Source organism: Martes martes (assembly GCF_963455335.1).
Source record: "Martes martes genome assembly, chromosome: 1".
Taxonomy (NCBI): domain Eukaryota; kingdom Metazoa; phylum Chordata; class Mammalia; order Carnivora; family Mustelidae; genus Martes; species Martes martes.
In genome coordinates this window covers 2774356-2790785 of record NC_137888.1, presented here as the reverse complement: position 1 = coordinate 2790785, position 16430 = coordinate 2774356, and positions in this window count along the sequence as shown.

The following is a 16430-nucleotide window of genomic DNA, read 5'->3' as shown; positions in this document are numbered from 1 at the left end:
GAGTCCTGGGCTGCGAGCTGCCCCGGCTGAATGACGGCTGCTGGGGTGGGCGGAACTTTGTCTCTCTGAAACTCTATGCTGAAGTTTTGAGGTGTGGATTTCCCTCACAATGGAACTGTGCTTGCTGATGGGGCCTTTACGGAGGTGATTAAGGTGAAATGAGGCCGTCACGGTGGGCCCTGAGCAATCCGACTGCGGTCCTTATAAGAAGTTGGGACACACAGGCACCCAGAAGGGCAACTGCATGAGAACACGGGCGAGGACTGTCTGCGATCCCAGGAGAGAGGCGTCGGGGGAACCAGCCCTGTCCCCACCTTGGCCTTGGACCTCTAGGCTCCAGCACTGTGATAGAATAAATGTCTGTCATTTAAGCCCCCTAGTCCTGCTGTCTAAAAGGGATTTTAAAAGGAAATTGGATAATTCATCACATTACTGGGAGATGTGGGGAGTCGCAGTCTGCGATCTCCCCACTGCGCTGGGCTGGGGAGGAGCCCACTGCTTTGCTTTGGCCGTGCTACGACCCCCCTTCTTCCGTCCTCCCCTCGCCCCCCATTAACACATGACACCGGAGCTCCACGTTGCAGCCCGCGTCTGCTGCCCAAGCCGGGGCTCGACGTCTTGCCTCGGTGTGTCCCTGGCCAGGTGGTCCGTCCTCAGCAGGCTCCTCGAGCAGTCAAAGGGAGAGTCGAGGCTACTGAGGCACAGAGTGGCTGAGGAGAGAGATCTGGGGGCAGTTCTGGCCTCTGGGAGGTTGGGTTATTAGTTGGCGGTTTTTCCTGCCTGCCCACGGTGCCCCACGGGCGATCTACACTATGACTCATCCCCTGCTGGGGGGGGCCTGGTCCTGTACCTCGCTTTTGCCAGTAGAATGTGACCCGATGTAAGGAGGTCACATCCGGAAGAGCCGGGCCCACGTGGCTGCTCCCCTGCCGTCTGGGGCCTACGAGAAAAGCACACAGCAGGGCTAACCGACCTGCAGCCCAGTCAGCGCCCCAGTGGCCCCACAGGCAAGGGAGCTGGGATTTATTCTTACATATAGAATTAACATATATAAATCTATATGGAACCCCGGAACATATATACAGAATCCCAGTATATGCGTGTGCTCTGGGGGCAAATAGTCCATGATTTTGTCAGATTCCTAAAGGGGTCTTTAGCCTCCAAAGTTAAGTGGAACTCTAGGCTCTGGGGGATGTTGTCCGTAGGTTAAGAACCCCAAGTATTAAGAGTAGATCAAGGGCAGGGCTCCAAGGGACAGCAGTGCCTGGGTGGGGTTAGCAGCAGGACCCTTCAGAGGAGCAGTGACATTCAGAAGAAGAGCTAGAGCTGGGACGCCAGGAGACCAGACGGTCTCAGGCAGCTGTCACTGCAGAGGGCAACACGATGTGCTCCAGAAGTGGGGTCTGCAGCAGGACCCTGAGTGGTCTTGGCTGGAAGGGGGCTGCATGCTGATCACTAGTGTTCGGATAAATTCGCTTGTTCCCTTGGCAGCAGCACACACATCCCGTATGTGGAGAAGAGCTGAGTCAGCAAACCAGGAACCTCCCTTGGGAAAACCAGGGGCTCAGAGGTAAGGGCAGATAAGTGACAAGACGGATGCCCGTTCAGCAGGCAGAGCTGATCCAGAGGGTGCGGCTGTGGGGCGTGGTCCGGGGAGGAAGACCCCTGAAGAGGTGGAAGCCGGAAACAAGGTGTCACTAGAGAGCCCCCCGGGAGAAAGGTAGAAGCCAGGATAAAGTCTGCTTATGGGAACTGAACTGAAATACAAGGTTCCATCACAAGGAATTAATACGGTTACTGGAACCAGGGCCACCAACATCATTCCTCCACCCGTTCGTCCATCTGTCTGTCCCTCCATCCAACCATCCGCCCAACCAGCCAGCCAGCTATCCATCTATCACTCATCCATCCTTCCAATCATCCATCTATCCACCCATCCAGTCCATCCATCCAACCAACCAACCATCCATCATCCATCCATCCACCCACCCTTCCATCCATGCACCCATGCAATCCATCCATCACTCATCCAATCTATCCATCCATCATCCACCCATCCATCATCCATCCATTCAACCATCCATCCATCCATCCAACTATCCATTCATCCACCCATCCAACCAAACATTAAACCACGCGTCCACTCACTCATCTGTCCATCCATTATCTGATATTTGGGGGGCATAGCTGGTACACCCGTGACTGAGGCAGGACCACAAACACGACTGAGGAGGGAGAGAGCCACTTACAAGTCTGTCAAGCCCTTGAGCTCAACATGTTTCCATCTGATCTCATGTTCTCCTCCCAACTCCAGACCTTCGCCTGCTCTAGCGCCCGCTCTAGCCTTTAGTGGCTGTTAGTCATCCATACTGTAAGTCCGCGTGGGTGGTCCTTGGTTTTCTGTCTTCCTTACCCTCCCATCCATTCTAATTCCTGGGCTTCTCTCAACTGTTTCTGCTCCTCTTGGCCAGGACTCAGTGCCCCTGTGTCACCACAACAGTACCTACACTGGTGTTTTCGTCCACGCAGGCTGCCATAGCTGAACACCAAAGACGGGGCGGCTGAACGACAGACAGGCGTCTCTTACACTTCCGGAAGCTGGATGTTCGAGATTAGGCACCAGCAGATTCCACGTGTGGTTGTCAGGGGCATGCTCTGAAGGCGCGCGCACCAGGAGTGTCTTTCCCAACACCGGCTTTATTCAGTCCTTAAGGTTAATGTGCTGATGAGGCAGGGTCAGGATTCCACACTCAGTGACGTCTCCCCATGTGTTGAACTTGGCTTCTTACAGGTCACCCAGAGCACGGCACGAGACAGGCCACACAGCACATTAGGCAGATAGAAACGAACAGCCCCCACATGACGACGGTCTGTGGACGCGCAGTTGAGATAAGGTCTCGGTCCTGTTCAGGTCAGCTCTCGTGCTTACTGCTGCCTATGTCCCAGCAGGGAAGGATCTAGGTTCCTCCTGGAGATCCGTCGGGCAGAGCCCTGGGCAGCAGCTGCCGTTTGAAGTGGTCACACACGCAGGGGTCAGGGTCTGAGGAGTCTGACGATTTGCTGCGAAATCCTCCCTTTGTAAAGGGCTGGCGTCAGTCCTGGGCCCTGCAGACCTCCTCTGCTTCTGCCGGTGGTCAGTTCTGGGGTATGGTCAGCCGGTGCTGGTCTGGGTGATACCTCTTCTTAGCTCAATATGGTGGGCTGTTTTCACTGCCTGACATGAGTGACTCCATCTTGCTCCCTACAGTTCTGAAAGCCCTCCTTGTTCACCGGTGGCATCTTCTCCCTGCATCCCCCAGTGGGGAAGGGACAAGAGGGGTCCTGGGGGTCTCCTTCCTAAGAGCACTGACCCCAGTCATGAGGGGCTCACCCCTCCCCGATCACCTCCCAGAGGTCCCGCTGCCTACAGCCATCACTTTTGGGAGCAGTTTCAGCCTATGAATGTCAGGGGAGCACCTTCAGACCCTAGCCTTCCCCTCCTCCTTCTCGCAGGAGAAATACATTCACTCCGTCCCAACAGCCCGAATTTGAACTCGTTCCAGCATCAACTCCCAAGTCTGAGTCCAAAGTCCGATCTAAATCTCCTTTAAGTCGGGGGTCGGGGAGATCCCAGGGATGGTCATGCTGAGGCAGCACCTCTCCAGCTGTGAAGCTGTCCCGAATGCAAGGGTGGGCACAGGACAGACATGCCCGTCCCGAAGGGGAGCAGCTGGAAGGAAGGATGGGGTGACCAGGCCAAGCTACTACAAGAAAAACTGCAAGAGTTTGAGGCTTCAGAAGAATCCTCCCTGGATCCTCTGCCTTCTGGGACTACTGGGGCAGGAGGATCCTGACCCAAGCTCTGCTAGGCAGGGCGGCCCCACCGTGGTGCAACTCTGTTCCAGGGCCCTGCCCTCAGGCTGACTCTCTGCAGCTTGGGGTCACAGAGTTACAGCTCTACCTGGAGGCCCTATCCTTTGAAATCTAGGCAGAGGCAGCCACACCTCCAGGACTCTGTGGAGGGGGTGGGGTCTTGGGGTGGGGGTTGGGGAAGCACCTGGAGCCACAGTGAGGGAATCCTCACTCCGATGGTCTCCAAAGGTCTCAGGGTCCTTCCCTCCTGTCTTGGAGAATAACATCCAGTCTTTTTATCGATGGTCACTCAAACATCCTTCGTGTTCTCCATTTTTGCAATGTGGATAGGCTGGGAGTTTTTCCAAATCTTAGAGTTCTACCTCTTTTCTGATTAACAATTCTGTCTTTAAAATATTTCCATTTCGCTGGGTGGCTCAGTGTGTTAAGCCTGTGCCTTTGGCTCAGATCATGATCTCAGGGTCCTGGGATAGAGCCCCGTAGTGGGCTCTCTGCTCAGTGGGGAGTCTGCTTCCCCCCTCCCTCTGCCTACCTCTCTGCCTATTTGTGAGCTCTCTTTGTCAAATAAATAAATAAAATCTTTAAAAAAAATATATTCCCACTTCAAGACAAGCCCTCAGGAGAAGCCAAGCCACATGGTCCACACTTTGCTTAGACAGAGCTTCAGCTGAAGGTCCAGTTTCATCGCTCAAGTCACACCTTCCACAAAACACTAGAACACAGTTCGGCCCAGCGCTGTCATGGGATAGCACAGATGGCCTTTCCTCCAGTTTGCGATAACGTGGTCCCCATTTCCATCTGAGACACCACCCACGTTTCCAGCAATGTCACGTTCAGAATCACCCGGGCACTCTCCAGGAAGATGGGGGCTCTCCCGCCAACTCTCCTCCCCTCCCGAGTTCTCATCAGAATCGCCTGCTGTGGTCTTCATGGTGGTGAAGGCTTTTTCCAGCATTGACCTCAAGACTCGCCTAGCCTCGGGGCGCCTGGCTGGTTCAGTTGGTGAAGTGGCTGCCTTTGGCTCGGGTTGCAGGATTGAGTCCTACGTCCGGCTCCCTGCTCAGCCGGGACCCTGCTTCTCCCTCTCCTTCTGCTTGCAGCTCCCCATTCCTGGTACCGATGTCCAGTCTTAGTCATGCTACTGAAACAAAAGGACTATGGCCTGAGTGGTTTATAAACAGTAGAAATCTATTTCCCACAGTCCTGGAGCCCGCAAGTCTAAGCTCAAGGTGCCGGCAGATCGGTGTCTGGGGAGAGCCCTGTGGTGGCTCAAGGATGGCTGCCTTCTCCCTGTGTCCTCACTGCGGAAGGGCCGAGGGAGCCCTCTGGGATTCCTTTCAGAGGGGGCTAAGCCCATCAGGGGGGTTCCACCTTCACGACCTAATCACCTCCCAAAGACCTCATCTCCACATACCACCATCGCATTGGGGGTTAGAGTGGAACAGATGAGTTTGGGGAAGGGAACCATTCAGATGTGAAGTTCTCTGACTCCGTCTCCACATGAGAATGGAGACAGGCACACCCATGTGGAGGGTGGCGCAGAGCTGGGCCCTTACCCAGCAGGACGTCCACCGGGAGCTGCTTGCAGCCTTGGACGGTGCCCTCTCGGGTCCTGTGGGCTCTGGGAAGACCCTGTTCTACCTCCCCCTTGATTCCATTGTGTAAGAGACCACAGTCTTGGTTGCGATTCTGAAATACAAAAAGCTCTGAAGACAGAAAGTTGTGGGGTTGTTGTTTTTTTTTTTTTGTTGTTTGTTTGTTGCTGTTTTGTTTTGTTTTGTTTTTGGTAATTTTTGTGCCAAAATTCAGCTTGCTGCAAAACCTGACCTCACCTGCGTGGGCTGACACCCACCCCACCCCCCATGCTGCTCCCTGACCCTGTATGTTTTAAATTTTAAAATGTGTTTTTCCTTTTGTGACCTGAGTTTCAATCGCACTATGAGTGAGTTAAAAAGAGTGAAAGACGCCCTGTCGCGTGCAGCGGGAGGGACACGTCAAACGCTGTCCTTGTCAACAACAGGAGCTGTTAGAGGCCGCTTTTGGGCGACAGGCTTGAGCGATGGAAATTGGGGGAAGGTAGGAGAGCCTGATGTAGTTTTTGAACATTGGTGAGGTTTGGTGAGGTCCAGAGCCGACGGCCAAGGAAGAATTCTTGAGACGTCTGTGGTGCAAAAAGATGGTTTTGCTGAAGGACGGGGGCAGGACCGGCAGGCTGGAAGAGCTGCTGCCCTGGGGTCGCGAGGGGTCACTGATCGTGTACTTCGGAGTTGGGGGGAAAAAGGAAGGGAAGTTCCAGAAGGACTTTCATACGCCAAAGAAGATGCAGGGGATACCCACGACCTTGCCATTGTCAAGTTAAGGTTATTTTTCCCTGTAGCCAGGCATTGACATTAAGACAGTCGGATGGGGCGCCTGGGTGGCTCCGTGGGTTAACCCTCTGCCTTCGGCTCAGGTCATGATCTCAGGGTCCTGGGATCGAGTCCCGCACCGGGCTCTCTGCTCAGCAGGGAGCCTGCTTCCTCCTCTCTCTGCATGACTCTCTGCCTACTTGTGATCTCTGTCTGTCAAATAAATAAATAAAATCTTCAAAAAAAAAAAAGACAGTCGGAAGTTTCTGGGAGGAGGGTTCCACTCTGCATGCCTCAAGTATGTGTCAGTGGGCTGCCGGTTATAAGGACATTTAATTTTATCTCTGTTTCTCCAGCCTTTGATTCAAGAGGACTTAGGAAATCAAAGGATGAGCAGATGAAGTTTCACAGCACCCGTGACGACCCAGTACCACAGCACCCGTGGTGACCCAGTACACCAGCACCCGTGATGACCCAGTACCACAGCACCTGTGATGACCCAGTACCATAGTACCTGTGACAACCCAGTACCATAGTACCTGTGATGACCCAGTGCCACAGCACCCGTGGTGACCCAGTACCACAGCACCCGTGACGACCCAGTACTGTAGTACCTGTGATGACCCAGTGCCACAGCACCCGTGGTGACCCAGTACCACAGCACCTGTGATGACCCAGTACCATAGTACCCGTGACAACCCAGTACCACAGCACCTGTGATGACCCAGTACCGTAGTACCCGTGATGACCCAGTACCATAGTACCCGTGATGACCCAGTACCACAGCACCCGTGGTGACCCAGTACCACAGCACCCGTGATGACCCAGTACCATAGTACCCGTGATGACCCAGTACCGTAGTACCTGTGACGACCCAGTACCATAGTACCCGTGATGACCCAGTACCACAGCACCCGTGATGACCCAGTACCACAGCACCCGTGATGACCCAGTACTACAGCACCCGTGATGACCCAGTACCACAGCACCCGTGACGACCCAGTACTGTAGTACCTGTGATGACCCAGTGCCACAGCACCCGTGGTGACCCAGTACCACAGCACCTGTGATGACCCAGTACCATAGTACCCGTGACAACCCAGTACCACAGCACCTGTGATGACCCAGTACTGTAGTACCTGTGACGACCCAGTACCGTAGTACCCGTGATGACCCAGTACCACAGCACCCGTGGTGACCCAGTACCACAGCACCTGTGATGACCCAGTACCATAGTACCCGTGACAACCCAGTACCACAGCACCTGTGATGACCCAGTACCATAGTACCCGTGACAACCCAGTACCACAGCACCTGTGATGACCCAGTACCGTAGTACCTGTGACGACCCAGTACCATAGTACCCGTGATGACCCAGTACCACAGCACCCGTGGTGACCCAGTACCACAGCACCTGTGATGACCCAGTACCATAGTACCCGTGATGACCCAGTACCGTAGTACCTGTGACGACCCAGTACCGTAGTACCCGTGATGACCCAGTACCACAGCACCCGTGATGACCCAGTACCACAGCACCCGTGGTGACCCAGTACCACAGCACCCGTGATGACCCAGTACTACAGCACCCGTGATGACCCAGTACCACAGCACCCGTGACGACCCAGTACTGTAGTACCTGTGATGACTCAGTGCCACAGCACCCGTGGTGACCCAGTACCACAGCACCCGTGACGACCCAGTACCACAGCACCTGTGACGACCCAGTACCGTAGTACCTGTGACGACCCAGTACCGTAGTACCTGTGATGACCCAGTACCACAGCACCCGTGGTGACCCAGTACTATAGAAATGTGGAAAACACCTCCTGGGGGGAGGGAGAAGACGCTGCTCAGGGATAGCGTGAGTGCGGTTGGCAAGGACAAAGCCCACGGACACGGAGGGCTGTTTGCTGGTCATGGAGGTGGCTGGGATCTCGCAGGAAGACCTGATCTTTACAGGGGAGCATGAATATTGAGAAGCCTGGCTGTGGGAACTGAAGAAGCGTTGTGACAGAAAACAGCCTGAATATCAGTGGAGGCAAAACTTCTGGTCAGGAAGCATCTGAAAATCACTCTGATGGGCTTGCTGTGATCGTGGGAGATGAGAACCTTCATCCGGACGAGTCTTGGTGCGGACGAGGCAGATGGCATTTCCAGAAAGGCATTAGAATGGCTGGGGGAGGGGCTGGCTAGGATTTTAGGACGCAGGGCACAGGCTGGCTTGGGATAAAGCCAGGCGTGATTGGGAGAAGCCACCGGTTTTCAGTGGCGTGTGCTGTGTCCCTCAGTCCTACTGTGCAAACACACCCAAGACATGTTTTTTGCCTGGTTTGATAACCCCTTTCTATCAGCAGCACGATTCGCCAGACAGAAGAGAACTAACGTTTTACTGTTTCTCTGCTGCTGCTCCCCACACCCCCTTCCCGAATGTCTTTGGAAAAGTAACGTGTCTAACATCTGCTTTTCCCCAGTTTGCGAGAGGAGTTTTCGGTCCCATGAAGAGTAAATGTGAACGATATCTGCAGGCGGGGTAAATGCACGCTCCCGCGGTTGTCAGCGCAGGGCCTGAACACCGTCAGTGCATCAAGCTAGCGACGGGTGGCAGGATCGGGACGGGCACTTACACCGTCGCTAGTGCTCGGCTGGTCTGGGGAGCTCCCCTAACACGTGCTCGGCACAACTTTGATCTAAAACGATGCTGGACCCCGAACCTGGAGAAGAAGTCAGCCCGCCAGAGGATATGGTAAGAGCAAACCTTATTGCTTACTCCAAAGTTTCACCAACCAGTTTAAGTCAAGGGAAGGTGACACGCTGAACACTTCCTTGAGTGATGGGGAAATCACCGCATGGGTTAGATACACACAAGACTAAGGAGGGACGAGGGAGACGAGGAACTGTGGGCGCTGGGGCCGTCCCCACGGACCGTGTGGAAATCAGCGTGGGACCGGCTAAGTGCTGGTTTCAAGGACGCTGATCAGGGAGCAGGCTGTCACCGAGCTCAAGGGATGGCTTAGCTTTGAGACTGGTGACTTGGGAAAATGTGCAGAGAAGCTCTGTCCTTGAGGGGCTGCCTGGTGACCGAGACGCCCGTCCTCCCTTATGTCCACCTCCGACCCTAGGACCCCAGCCGTGCAGCACGGCCGTGCCCTCTTCCCGAGCCCCGGCTTCCTGGGCAGCAGAGCCAGGGACGGCTCCCCGCGTGTGAGGATGAACCTTTGCTTCTCTTGAGCCGCCGTGTGTTTGAAACTGCACTGAACGTTGTCCTTGGGGAGAAGTACTGGGAACTCAGCGCCGGCAGCCAGCGCGCTAGGTCATGCACCGCTTCGTGACTGTGTACATCAGCCGGAAGCACCCGCAGTCGTGTCTGTGGGATGTTAATTCCTCCTAGCGGGAGACTCTGACTGCGGCGATGTTAGCGTGTCTGCTCTGGGGCTCGCGCCGCGGACTGCTGAGGGAGGCCATGCGATATACGGTGCATGTTCGTGCTGCTCTCTTTGCTCGGGACACTTTCAGGGCCAAAGTGCAGCCAGCCCCGCGGGACTCAGGCCTGGTGCTCAGGAGGAGGACATGTTCAGGACTGAAGGACGAGCAGTGACGGGGACCACAGCGCAGAATGGCTGACACTTTGCAGAAGAAGTCGGGGCCCTGGCCTGTCCTTAGGGACAGGAGTGTAAGCCCGGAACTGGCCAGTCCCTGCCCAGATGGTGGCTCTTGTGGACGGAGGAGAGAGATGAGGACTCCGGACTCGCCGTGTCTATCAAACTCTGTCCCCAAGAGCCGTGCTGGGCTCAGGGTAATACAGGATGCTCGGCTAAATTTGAATTTCAGGTAAACAACGAATAATTGTTTAGTCCAAGTGTGTTCCAAATATCACAAGGGATTTATATTAAAAATGTATCCACCGTTTATCTGAAATTCTGTCCTTCGATTTTACGTCCTAAATCTGGCAGGTCCCACTGGGGTCTCAGACACCTTTGTCCCTGGTGCCCTAGCCCTGGCCCTGCACCCAGAGATGCCCACAGGTGTCTGAGGAGTGGCGGGACCTAGGGATGGACCTGGGCTCGGTGGGGCTTGCGTCCGCTCTCAGCTTCTTGCCTCTGAGCTTCAAATCCACCCTTTGGCTGCTCTGGATAATGGAAGTGGCTCTGCCCAGGGCTCTCCTCTGCCAGCTGGGGTGCTGGTGAGCCGCATCAGTACTTGGCACAGTGGAGGGGAAGCTTTTCTCTTCCCAGTTCTGGTGCAGTGCACAACACCAGCAACATGCTGTGGCCGGCATCTCCCTTTGGCGTCTCTTCCAGCGTCCAGAGTGGAGTGATGGGACACGGTGCCTCCCGTGCGCTGCTTCTCCTGGCATCCTTTTGGGGGACTTGGCAGAGGACCCTGACACACAGCACGTCCTGTGGCACCTGCCCAGCCCTCCAGAGGCCAGACCTCTAGCTGTGCCATCAGTGAGTCCAGCATGCAGCCAGCCACCCTGGGGCCACTCTGGGCCTGCTCCTATGAGGCCTGGGTGGGCAGGGGGTCTTTCCTGGCAGCCGGAGGGCTGCTCCCCCCATCCGCTAGTCTTGTACCCCAGTGATCTCTGAAACTATTGCTCCCAACTGTCACTCCAGGGCCCTGCACATAACTTCCCTTTTCACACGACTGTGTGTTTTCTGTCTCCTGCTGTGGGACCCCGATGGCCCAGACACGAAGCGTCTCTGTGGTTCTGTTTTTACTCTGAAGCAAGCCTGGTTTTCTCTCTCAGACCAGGGCCTGATAGTTGCTGGATTCGTTCAGTATGACCGCAGACATGGAGGGCGGCCCAGAGACTGCCCGCACAGGCCTCCCGGGGGCCCCGGAGACCACTATCTGCCTCCTTGGAAGAGGCGGTCACTGGGGAGCTTTGCTCCCACCAGCTGGCCCCTGGCTGGAGGCCACGGGGGAGCCAGGCAGGGCTTCTGGGTTCTGGAGAGGAAGCTGGCTCAGCCTGGGGGTGGGGGTGGGAGGTAAAGAGACGTAGAGGAATTGACACAAGGCTTTTCCCGAGCAGGAGGGTGGGGAGCCTCGAGTGAGCGGAGACCGGTCCCCACGAGAGCACGGTGTCCCTCCCAGGGGCCCCAGGGGGACAGCTCTTATCAGAGACGGCGGAAGTTCCATTTGAGGCGGGAGACAAACACCGAGTGGTGTGACTAGACCGGGGGTGGGTCCTCGGAGGGACCTTCATCTTCCAAGAACCTCGTAACCTGTCGCCAGCCACTGTCACCCCACAGATCTCCAGCAGGAGACCGGGGCCCAATGGCCCCTGCATGTGTCCCCCGTCCTGCAGAAGGTCCTGGAACGAGGCCTGTTTGGTCAGTAGAGAAATCCTGTGCCCTCGTGGGGCATCTGAGACCCAGGGCTCCGGGCTTACCTCAGTGAGGGAGGAGGAGGGATTTCAGGGCCCACAGCAACCCAGGGGGAGCTCCCACCGTCCTTCAGTGCCAGTCACATCTGCGCTGGGGACTCTGAATCCGTATCTTCAGTCGGGCTCTCCTGGGGCTGTAGCCCCCCCCCCCGCCGGGCCTGGACTTACGGGGGCCGTCACCTCATGTCCGGCTCGAAGCTTCTCCAGGCGGTTTGTTCTCTGATTTTACTAGGGACGTCCTCATCAAGGGACAGGATCGTAATTTGGTCTTACCGAGTTTCATTTTAGGGACTCTGACCCCCCCACCCCGTTCCCAAGGGCGGCTGCTGAAGTCACGTGATCCTGACCCCCCAAGCAGATAGAAGGCCACCACTTTGTAGGGACTCCCACGGATGGGGACTGTGTCGGGCCCACAAAGGAAAGCCCTGTGCCACCCACCCGGGGAGGCGTGCCTGGCTCCCCACGGAGGCCTGTGCACCCCCACGCCCTGAAAAGCTCCCATTCCCTTCAGCACCCAGAGGCACTTGGGTGTAAAAGCATGTGGAAACAGGCCACCAATTCCTGTCTCTTTCTTTCTTTCTTTTTTTAAAAAAGATTTTATTTATTTATTTGACAGACAGAGATCACAAGTAGGCAGAGAGGCAGGCAGAAAGGTGGGGGGGGGGGAAAGCAGGCTCCCTGCTGAGCGGAGAGCCCGATGCGGGGCTCGAGCCCAGGACCCTGAGATCATGACCTGAGCTGAAGGCAGAGGCTTTAACCCACTGAGCCACCCAGGCGCCCCCAATTTCTTTTTCTTTTAAAGATTTTATTTCTTTATTTGACAGAGAGAGAGAGAGATCACAAACAGGGGAGCGGCAGGCAGAGGGAGAACCAGGCTTCCCACTGAGCAGAGAGCCCGATGCGGGGCTCGATCCCAGGACCCTGGGGTCATGACCTGAGCTGGAGGCAGCTGCTTTACCAACAGCCACCCGGGCGTCCCAGGCAAACAATTCTTACATTTAGGAAAAAGTTAGCCTAACTGGAACGAGATACATTTCTCAAGCAGATTTCGGAACCCGAGAAGGTGGGCTCACGGAGTGTGGGCAGGGGGAGAAAATCATGGGGAATGTAAAGTACTCATGGTTATTGGAATCCAAAAAATTTTTTTAATTTTAATTTTTTTAAAGACTTCACTTAGTTATTTGACAGAGAGAGACAATGAGAGAGGTAATCGAGCAGGGGGAGTGGGAGAGGGGGAAGCAGGCTTCCTGCTGAGCAGGGAGCCTGATGCGGGGCTCTAGGACCTTGGGATCATGACCTGGGCCAGAGCCAGACGCTTAACAACGGAGCCACCCAGATGCCCCTGATTATTGGTGAATTAAAAAAATACATATATTATTTATTTCAGAGAGAAGGAGCACAAGCGTTGGGGAGGCAGAGAGGGAGATGAACCGACCCCCCGCTCAGCAGGGAGCCCGATGTGGGGTTCGATCCCACAACCCTGAGCTGAAGGCAGACACTCAAACCAGGCATCCTGCTGATTCATGAATTTCAACCTCGTTCGGGTCATGAGGCCCTTTCCAGGTCTAAATAGAGGTTTCTGTGTGAACACACGATTCTGTGCAACGTTGCTGAGGGTTCACCACCACGCGGCCCGTCCGGGGGCTGTGGGTTTGGGTTAAGAACTCTTGGCCAGGTGCGCGGCGTTCGGCATGCGGTCGGGGACCCCTCCCATCAGATCGGGCTCGCACCTGCTCGGGACGCAGCTGCCCGGGCTCACCCGCCTGAGCCAGAAGCAGGGGAGAGGGACTCACAGGGTGGAGGGGGCCTCCACCGACACACGCGTGCTGCGGGAGGTTGTTTGCAGACTTGCCTATTGTGTGGCCCTTGGACACGACACGCGGCGGCAACTCTCCCTGAGTTAGGGACGTCCAGGGCAGCTGGCAGAACGGTGGTGCCGCTTGGAGCTGAGGGCCCGGGGGCCCTGCGCTGTCGCCGTCTGGGACCCGCCACCCTGCGGCGGTCACCCTGCGGCGGCCACCTGCTGCACCCTGGAGCGGCGCCACGCCTGCCCGTGCAGAGTGCAGGGCGGATCCAGGATCCAGGATCCGGGTTCCGTTACTAACGTTGGCTTTGCCTTGGCTGCTTCCGCGGCTCGGAGCGGCTGTTCCTCCCCAAACCAGCACGGCGTGTCGCTTCACTGTCATTTACGTTTAGAGGAGAAGGGAGATGCGGGTGAGCACGCGTATGCCACACGCACGCCCTACAGTATCCAGTCTCCCACACCCGAGGAAGAGGACTGACCTCCCTCCGGGACGAACGGGCGGATGTGCTCCGACGACGCAAGAGAAAACCGCACAGAAGTCAGAATCACCAGCACCCCCACCAGCGAGCAAACGCCCACCGGGACAGTCCACGCAGGATGTCACTACGACAGCCAGACCCACACTCCAGGGAAAGCAGTTCTGCGGGGCGGGGATGCTGGGCGCTTCCGGCCACCCGTTCTCCGTTCCTTCATTCATGACGTGCTTACCGAGCTCCCCCGAAGAAGCAGGCTTTGCGGGGGGCACCCGGGATCCCAGGGTGAGTGAGAGCCAGTCCCTGTCCTCAGGGAGCCCACATCCTGGGCAAGAGAAAGGAACAAACAAGAAAAAGTTCGAGGTAATGTCAGACCCGGCTCATTGCTGCCAAGAGGAGGAACGAGCACTTGGAGAGGCTGGTGGGCACAGGAGGGGGACCCCGGGGGACCCCGCAGCCGAGACAGGGAGGCCACCCGGGGTCATGATATGGGAGCTGAGGTTCCCAGACGTGAAGAGCTGGGATGGGACAGTGCAGGGGCAGGGGCAGCGAGCGGGCCCGGAGCCGGAGGCAGGGGGAGGCTGGCGGCCGCAGAGGCTGCCCCCCGCATGTCAGGAGGTCTGGGACACCCAGGTTGGACACCCACCAAAAATCAGTAGCTGCCCCGGGAAGTGTGCATGAGAAGAGAGTCGAGACCCCGTCCCCGTGGTTAAGTCTCACAAGTGGAGTGTGTCACCGGGACCTGCTGATGTCACAACGGCCTCCGATCTCACACGAGCTTGTGCATGGGCTCTCGCGTCCGTACCAACAGCCGGAAAGCAACCCACAGGGGCAGAAGCTTGGATCGGTGGTTGTTGGGGGCTGGAGGGAAGCGAGAGGGAGGCCGGGGAGGGAGTGTCATGGATGTGGGGTTTCTTTTTGGGATGACAACAATGTACTGGCATTTGGCTGGTCATTTGTACCGTTCTGGGAATCCTCTGAAAGCCACCTGAGTGTACACTCTGGAAGGATGAGCTTTATGGTATGTGAATTATGTCTCAATAAAGCTGATTTTTTAAAAAGATTTTTATTTATTTATTTATCAGAGGGAGAGGGAGAGAGCACAAACGCAGGCAGAGCGGCAGGCAGAGGCAGAGGGGGAAGCAGGCTCCTCACCGAGCGGAGAGCCCGATGCGGGCCTCGATCCCATGACCCTGGGATCATGACCTGAGCCGAAGGCAGAGGCTTAACCCACTGAGACCCCCAGATGTCCCTAAAGCTGATTAAAAAAAAAAAAAAAAGCAGAGGTTGGTGTGTTGAGAATGAGGCAGCCATGGGGAGACGAGCTGGGGAGCAGATCCCCGGAGGGTGGGCGTCGGCTAGATTGGGGGTTCAGGAGGGGTTTGAGAGAAGGAGGAGCCGACCTTGGCCCTCAGCTGGGCCGTGGATGCGAGGGTGTGGAAGGAAGAAGTTTGGCCCGGAGAAGCAGGTTTAAGGGTTGGTGGGCCCCCTGGGGTTACCGTCCCTCACTCAGTATTCGGGCAGGAGTCAGCATGGGCCTTGTCTGGACCCCCCCGCCTCCCACCGCACACTCCAGGGCTTCATGCCGGCTCCAACCTGCGAGAACTGGGAGGTCTTGGGTAGGACGCGCGATTCTCAAGGGAGTGTCCCCGTTGGTGAAATGGGGACGCTACCCGTACCCACCCCAGGCATCCTCGGGATTTGCCGCGATGAGACAGGGGCCGTGCTGAGCGCAGGCCAGTCCATGTGTGAGCGCCGCGTGGGGAGCGGTCCCGGCCGTGAAGCTCCGTGAAGTCCCTCCCTCCACCTGGGCCTCGGTTTGCTGATCTGTAAATTGGGCTGGACGCGTTGATTCCCGACATCCTTTCTCAGACCCTCATTCTGTGGTTCCGTGCGGTGGACCACAACCGTGCCAGGGTCCGAGGAGACCCAGGGAGTCTCACTCCCCCGGGACGTTCAAGGGGAAGGCAGAGTCCGTGCCCCGGGCGGCCCCGACGCACAGCCTCAGAGGGCGGGAAGAGGAGGAAGGGACAAGGAAGGGTCCTGCCCGCCCTCCTCACGGCCACGCTGCCCTGCCCGGGCGACCTTCCTGTGCGCTCTCAGGGCGGATCCGTCAACCTTGTCGCAACAAAAGAAACCGCGTGTGCGTGTTCTTTCAAGCCTGTGTAATCTATCAGAACGCGTAGTCAAACCCTTGGCTTCAGGTTTGCATGCGGGCCCCTGGGGCCCCTTATCTCTGGCGGAGTAAAGGTGGTCAACACTCACACTCACACTCACACTCACACACCCACACTCACACCCACACCCACACACCCACACTCACACTCACACACACTCACACACCCACACTCACACACACACTCACACACCCACACTCCCACTCACACTCCCACTCCCACACCCACACTCACACTCACAAACACACCCACACTCACACTCACACACACACACTCACACTCCCACTCCCACACCCACACTCCCACTCCCACTCACACACTCACACACCCACACTCACACTCTCACACCCACACTCACACACCCACACTCACACACCCACACTCACA